The sequence below is a fragment of the Sus scrofa genome, chromosome 7 (genome assembly GCF_000003025.6).
Source record: "Sus scrofa isolate TJ Tabasco breed Duroc chromosome 7, Sscrofa11.1, whole genome shotgun sequence".
Classification (NCBI taxonomy): domain Eukaryota; kingdom Metazoa; phylum Chordata; class Mammalia; order Artiodactyla; family Suidae; genus Sus; species Sus scrofa.
In genome coordinates this window covers 117,377,313-117,385,406 of record NC_010449.5, presented here as the reverse complement: position 1 = coordinate 117,385,406, position 8,094 = coordinate 117,377,313, and the positions used below count along the sequence as shown (strand labels likewise).

The window sequence follows — 8,094 nt, the reverse complement described above, 5'->3', positions numbered from 1 at the left end:
CTTCGGTGAGGTCCTGTTGACAGTTTTCTGGAGGACAAAAGCCACGTCCTCTGCGTTCTGCCTCCCTGGAAATCCTGTGCACGGTCGTCGGTGTGGAGACCCAGCTCTGAATGAAGTGCTCACCCTGGGGTGACGGGGGCGAGTGCAGGTGTGGGGCAGGGAGGTGTGGGGGGTGCGACTTCTGGTCGTGGGCATCCACCCGAGTGGAGGAGCTGATGACCGCGCACCCTGCCAAGTGTCAGCATCCAGAGTGGAAACTATGGTGAGAATGGGGAGTCTGGGGGGTGGGGTGGGGCAAGTGCCATTAGATGAAGGGACATTTGAGGAGGGTGGCAAAGGAGGGGAGGGAACGAGTCACATGGGCTTGGGGGCACAGCTTTGCAGAAGGAAGAGCAAATGTGAGGCCTGAGCACAAGCAGGGCCGAGGATGCCCACGGCGCACAGGGGGTGGCACGGAGCAGATCAGAGTGAGCCGGGAGAGCAGGGGACGAGGAGGTGGAGGGGCCACGGAGCCAGGGAGGTCTCTCTGTCTTTTACTCCAAGTGGGAAAGAAGGGGACCCCCAGAGGGTTCTGAGCGGAGGAGAGACAGCTCTGACCTAACCTGTCAACAGATGACTGGCTGCTGTGTTAAATAGATGAGGGGCAAGGGCGACCGGCGGAGAACTGCTGGGCGGCTTCTGCAACAATTCAGGGCAGAGGTGATGGAGGCTGGAGGCAGGGGCTCACCACATCTGGTGGCTGGCCTGCCAGAGGCCAAGGTAAGGTCAGCCGACATCCCCGGCTGACCCGGAGTGGGGCTAAGATAGCATATCTCTACCAGGTGCTCATGTGGGGAGATGCTTCCGGCCAGCTTACCCAATAAAACAACCAACATTTATTACGCGTCTGCACGTGCCAGGAGGTGCCAGTCTGCGTGGAACGAAGCTCAGAATCCGAAAGGCTAGCAGGAAACCTCATTTCCCATATATTATTTTTATTCATTTATTTAGGGTCGCATATGCAGCATATGGAACTTCCCAAGCAGATGGAAGTTCCCACAGCAACGTGGGATCCAAGCCACCTCTGCGACCTACCCCACAGCTCACAGCAATGCTGGCTCCTTAACCCAATGAGCAAGGCCAGGGATGGAACCTTTGTCCTCATGGATACTAGTTGGGTTCATTACCACTAAACCACAGTGGGAACGCCAACATATATTTTTTTGCCTTATTTTATTTTTATTTTTGAAAATAATGTATAGTTGATTTACAGTGTTGTGCCATTTCGCATACTTTTTTCCATTTTTTAAACTTCTATTGAAGGATGGTGGATTTACAAAGTTGTGATCATTGCTGTACAACCAAGTGATCGAGTTATACACCTGCTCACACCTCGTCCACTCTTTTTCAGATTCTTCTCCCATGTACACCATCACAGAACGCTGGGTAGAGTTTCCTGTGCTACACAGCAGGTCCCCATTTCATTTCCCATACGTTATTGAGTGTCACTTACTGAGCAGGTGCCAGGGGTCAGGGGGAGGCTGAGGGCACGTGTGGCTAATGCAGTTCAGCAGAATCGAGGTGTCAGGCACCAGGCGGTGACCAGAGGCTCCAAGATGAAGCAGGGCAAGCCCCCCGCACCATGGCACCAGCCTCTCAGTTCACTCGCTGCCCCACCCCACGGGGACAGAGCTCTGTGACAGGCCAGGCGAAACAAGCACAGTAAACGACAGACCCTGCCTGTCAAAATGTTCCAACCCATCCGGGGAGAGACGCACACCACTTTCTGGAAGACTCTTCTCAGCACAAGTAATAAAAGGTCCAAGAGAAACGGGTTCAAGTGAGAAGGAATTGCAGTGTCTAACAGAGCTGAAGAGTGCAGGGTGTTCCAGCATCAGGAGATGCGTAACCAAGACCCACAAGACATCTCCAGAACCCCAGGAACCGATGGACCAGGATGGGGAAGAATGGACCCCCGAGAGGTTATTACTGGAAGGAGAGAGATGGGTGCTGGGCAACCAGGAGACTCCACAGCAACCAGCTGGACGCCAAGCCAGGCTATGAACTGTTTCCGAGAGGACCGGCGAGGAGGGAGAGAGATTCCATTGGCAGGTGGTTACAGGAAAGGTGACATTTAAGCTGAGACTTGAAGGAGCATTTCCCTAATGCCTTTGCAGCATATGGATGGACCCAGAGACGCTCATACTAAAAGAAGTAAGTCAGAGACAGACAAATACCATCTGATATCACTTACATGTGGAATCTAAAATATGACACATTATGCATAAAATGAACGTATCTATGAAACAGGAACAGACTCACAGACGTAGGCGTTCCCATCATGGCTCAGTGGTTAATGAATCTGACTAGGAACCATGAGGTTGTGGGTTCAATCCCTGGCCTTGCTCAGTGGGTTAAGGATCTGGCGTCGCTGTGAGCTGTGGTGTATGTTGCAGACGCGGCTCGGATCTCACATTGCTGTGGCTCTGGCATAGGCCGGCAGCGACAGCTCGATTAGACCCCTAGCCTGGGACGATCCATATGTGTAAGTGCAGCCCTAGAAAAGACAAAAAAAAAAAAAAAAAAGACAACAGCAACAACAACAAAAACCAGACTCACAGACATAGAGAACAGACTTGTGGTTTGCTAAGGGGGAGGGGGTTGGGGGGGGGAAAGAACCAGGAGTTTGGGATTAGCAGATGCAAACTGTTGTATATAAGATGGATAAACAACAAGCTCCTACTGTGTAGTACAGGGAACTCTGTCCACTATCCTGTGATAAACCGTAATGGAACAGATTATGTAAAAGAGTTCAGGGAGTTCCCATCATGGCTCAGCAGAAGCAAATCTGACGAGGAACCTTGAGGTTGCGGGTTCGATCCCTGGCCTCACTCAGTGGGTTAAGAATCCTGCGTTGCTGTGGCTGTGGTGTAGGCTGGCGGCTGTAGCTCTGATCCAACCTCTAGCCTGGGAACCTCCATATGCCACAGGTGCAGCCCTAAAAAGCAAAAAAAAAAAAAAAAAAAAAGAGAGAGTTCACATATGTATGAGTTACTTTGCTTGCCAGCAGAAATTAACACATCATTATAAATAAACTATACATCAATACAATAAATTAAAAAAAAAAGAGAGCCGAGTTCCCTGGTGGCCTAGTGGATAAGAATCCAGAGTTGTCAGTGCTGTGGTGTGGGTTCAGTTTCTGGCCCAGGAGCTTCCACATGCCATGGGCCCAGCCAAAGAAATTTCTTTTAAAAAGGCGTATTTCCAACAGGTAGAACTTGCAAGAAGAAAGTAATCCTAGAAGGGGGCATGGCGTAAGCTCAGGTAAAGAGGCACGGGAGTGGAGCTTAGGTGTGGGAATTGGGAGATAGGCAGGAACATCAGAACTTTAGGAGATAAGGGAAGAAGTAGGATGGGGCTGGACTGTAAAGGGTCAGCTTGAGGAATCTGGGTTTCCCTTTCTAAGCGATGGGAAGTAATTGGAAGTGGAGGCCAGAGAGGCAATGTCTTCTGTGCTTGAGAAAGATGGTGGTGGCAGCGTGGAGAATGGACAGGAGGGGAGGCGAGGCTGGCAGAGAGCACAGTTAGAGGAGGCTGCTTGGGGCCTGAGCTGGGGTAGAAATCTTGGCAGGAAGAGGAAGAGAGGTGGATTTGAGGAAACAGAATTTAGACTCTATGGGGGTGCAGGGGCTGGTTAAATGTGGGAGCTGTGTGGCAGGCAATTGATTGCTTATCCAATATCCATGCTTGTCTTTCTTGCTAACAGAGACTTAGTTTTGTTCAGGGAAGCAATGTTCTTCCTGACTGTTCACCTTCCCAGCTGTGTGACAGCAGAAAGAGCAAGGCAACTAGCTGTATAACCCAGTTGTGCTAATGTGACATAAATGGAAGACTACCAGGCAAGGCTGTTGTTTCTCACATAAACGGGAATACACATCAGGTGACGTGAGCCTTTGTCCTGTATATCTTCCCCTCAGAATGTTCTACTTGGAAGGCAACTGCAACACTTGGAGGTAGAGCTGCCTTTTTGTGACCATGAGGAAGAAAGCTCTCAGGTAAGGATGGAAGAGCAGAAGGCTACAAGGAATCTGAGTTCTTGATGACTTTCTCAAGCAGGTGCACCAGCCCTAGACTGCCTGCCTCCAGATGCCATGTTACACTATGTAAAGAGACACCTTCTTGGCGAGGTCACCGGTATTTGAATTATGACACATACACCTCAAGCCAGTCTTAGGAGATACAGCAGGCAGGAAGGCAATATTAGAAATGACTTTGGAAATTAGAAAACCAGGTGGAAATTGGTGCCATTAGCTGAGATTGAGGGCAGGTTTGAAAGGATCAGCATGGCAGGAAAAGAGCCTGCTACCCAGAGCCAGGCTGGCCTGTGGCCAAGTGGGAAATCATTTATTTTGTGCAGCCTCAGTCCCCCATCTGTAAAATGGGATTTTAAAGCCTAATTTATTGAGAGGACAAGGGATAACAGATTCATTACATAAAGCATCTGATACATGCTCTGGGTTCCCAATAACTTGTAGATTTGGGGGGGCAGTGTCAGGAAAGAGGAGGCCAGCTTTGGTGGGTACTTAAAGTAGAGAGTAGATAGAGAAACGCAAATTGGAACCGCAGTGAGGTATTGCCTCACAGCAGTCAGAATGGCCATCATCAAAAAGTCTACAAATAATAAATGCTGGAGAGGGTGTGGAGAAAAGGGAACCCTCCTACACTGTTGGTGGGAATGTAAATTGGTGCAGCTGCTATGGAGAACCGTATGGAGGTTCCTTAAAAACTAACTATAGAACTACCATATGACCCAGCAATCCCACTCTTGGGCATATATATGGAGAAAACCATAATTCAAAAAGATACATGCACCCCAATGCATGTTCACAATAGTCAAGACATGGAAACAACCTAAATGTCCATTGACAGAGAAATGGATAAAGAAGACATGGTACATATATACACTGAAATATTACTCAGCCATAAAAAAGAATGAAATGGGAGTTCTTGTTGTGGCTCAGTGGGAAAACGACCTTATGTTGTGTCTGTAAGGATGTGGTTATTATCCTTGGCCTCACTCAGTGGGTTAAGGATCCTGCATTGCTGCAAACTGCAGCATGGGTTGCAGATGTGCCTTGGATCTGGTGTCGCTGTGGCTGTGGTGTAGGCCTCAGCTGCAGCTCTGATTTGACCCCCAACCTGGGAACGTCCATATGCCCCCGGTACAGCTGTAAAGAGAAAAAAAAAAAGAATGAAATAATGCCCTTTGCGGCCACATGGATGGACCTAGAGATTATCATACTAAGTGAGTAAGTCAGAAAGAGAAAGACAATAGCATATGATATCACTCACATGTAGACTCTAATAAAAATTATACAAAAGAGTTCCCTGTGGCTCAGGGGTAATGAACCTGACTGGTGTCCATGAGGCCGAGGGCTCCATCCCTGGCCTCGATCAGTGGGTTAAGGACCTGGTGTTGCCGGGAGCTGTGGTATACAGACGCGGCTTGCTGTGGCTGTGGGGTAGGCTGGCAGCTGGTAGCTCTAATTTGACCCTTAGCCAGGGAAGTTCCACGTGCCATGGGTGTGGCCCTAAAAATACATTAAACAAAACAAAACAAAACAAAACTCAATGCTACTCAGCATGATCTCCTTGTAAATCTATTCTAAGAACTATGTCTAGATATTCATATTGCAACAGAACAAAGGGTGGGCGAAAAATGTATACATGTAAGAATAACTTGATCCCCATGCTGTACAGCGGGAAAAAAAATTAAAAAAAATAAATAAAAATATTAAAAAATAAAATAACAACAACAACAAAATTGAAACAAAATCAAAGATTTCAAAATCAAACTTATGGAGGTGGAGAGGGATGAATTAGGAGGATGTGACTAACACACATACACCACTGTTCATAAAATAGGTAACTAACAAGGACCTACTGTAGAGCACAGGGAAATCTACTCAATCTAATAACCTCTAGGAGAAAAATGGGTATATGTATATGTATAACTGATTCGCTTTGCTGTACACTTGAAACTAACACAACATTGTAAGTCAGCTATACTCCAAAAAATTAAAAAAAAAAAAAAAAAAAAGAGAGTAGCGAGTACACATGTCAGTATAAGAAGGTCCCCGAGAACTGTGGTCCGTGTGTCCAAACCCAGAGACCTTCTGGGGAGAGGATGCCCCTGAGCCAGTGGCGGGGCCAGGGAGGGCTCCGGAAGGATGAGCTGGCTGGCGTGGGGGGTGCGGACCGCTGCCCCCACACCTCTTGTCCAGCATAAGTACGCTGATTGTGGGTGACATCAGACCAGACCCGGAGATGACTAAAGACGGGGTAGTCCGATGATTGTTGGCTCATCTTGATACTTCGTTTCGTGCAGCCGCATAAACTCCAAGGAGCAAACAAACAGAACTGACCGGTAATGTGTTTATAATGGTTATTAAGCAGGGAGGTGACTTTTATTAGGCATTCCAAATGGTGACTCAGCTCTCCTTCACCCCCTACTCACAGGGACGGCTCGCTGGAGACTGGAAAACTGTGGGCGGCAAACATCTGGGGGCTGCTGTCTTGCTGGACCCTGAACTCAGGGAGTTAGGGGACTCGAAGGGCCAGAAGGGACTGGATGCATTGAGGCCACTGCCCATCAGACCCTGAGTGCCCGCCCCGCTCTCTGCCAAGCTGGTATGCGGCTGTGTCTCCATACCTCCAGAGAAGGGGACTTGACTGCCCCCAGGATGCTGGCTTCATTATGAGGACCCTGGGGACAGGTGGCAGGTTTTGTTTGACATGCACAGTCAGAACCTGGCACCGGGTCAGTTCTAGAAATGCCTATCCTGTCCCCTCCGTTTAGCACCGGGGTTAACTGAGCTGGGCGCTAAATGCTGGGGGATCTGAGACAAGTAAACTCCGTTTCTGGCCTTGGAGTCCACAGAGGGGGAAGGGAGGAAACAGGTGATGACAAAACAGTGTCACGGATGCCACACTGGGGTCATGCAGGTGTAATGGTTGCGTGGGCACAGAGAGGGGACTCTCGTCAGGCATGTGGGGGGTGTGTGTGTGTGTGTGTATATGTGGTGTGTGTGTGTGTGTGTGTGTGTGGTGTGTGTGTGTGTGTGTGTGGTGTGTGTGTGTGTATGTGGCGGGGGCGGGGGGAGCAGGCACGTGGGAATGAGGCTGGAAAGGCTAAAGTCAGTAGCGATTTCTCTTATCCCACCATACCATCTACATCAGATCCACTGGCACCCCCACTTCTCACTGTGAGGAAATCCAAAATTTCCCCAGTATTTCTTGGGGATATAAGTTCCCATGGGCACCTCTGAGCCCAGGCCTCTCCACTAAATTCAGATCATGGCTCATCTCGCCTCTCCACCTCCCTAGTGGGTGTGGAACGCCACAGGGACCGGCTCTTTCTCTTTCTGCGAATGAAACAAACGAGCCAGAGCCCCTACCACGTGCACACGCTCGAGCACGCGTAGAAGATGCCCCTGAAGGCCGGGGAGAAGGGGCTGGACCTGCATCACAGACAGCCCACCTGGGCGCCCTTCTGCCATCCTCACCTGGGCGCTCCTCCGGCGGCATCGCCCTGAGCCCCAGCCTGTCCTGGCTCAGCCCAGCCCCTCCTCCTCACCCACCTCCCTGCTGGTCCTCAAACCCCCTGTTCGCACTGTCCACGGAGCGACTCGGCTCTCGCCACAGCCTCTGTTTACCTGTCCAAACACACCTGTGCTCCGCGGGACAAGCGCACCTGTCACAGGGCAGGGCTTCCTCTCAGTAACAGGGAGATACTCGCAAATAGTTCCACACTCCGATTCCTGGGTTCTTAGCAAGCTCCAGCCAGTCTCCCCCGGGGTGCTTGTTCTGCCCCTCAGGCTGCATAAAATCAGTGTGTCCCCTCCTTTCCTGGGCAGAGGGCTGTGCCAGCACCTTGTCCTCCTCTGTGCCAGCCTCGAAGGGAAGTGACTGGCCAGCCTTGACTTCCCATTATTGGCCATGAGGTCATTTGTTCCAAGTTCAGGCTAATGGGTGTCCCCTGCCCACCCCACCCCCCACCGACGACAGGCAATCCAGGGGCGAAGAGATTTGTTTGTGCTGCCCTGTGCTGTCAGA

General features: G+C 50.1%; 1 long non-coding RNA gene across 1 annotated transcript; it reads left to right on the top strand.

Moving 5' to 3' along the window:
* Positions 1,328 to 7,028, top strand: LOC110261731. The gene is made up of 3 exons (XR_002346201.1): positions 1,328 to 2,193; positions 3,957 to 4,034; positions 6,499 to 7,028. It is a non-coding gene; the product is annotated as an uncharacterized LOC110261731 (long non-coding RNA).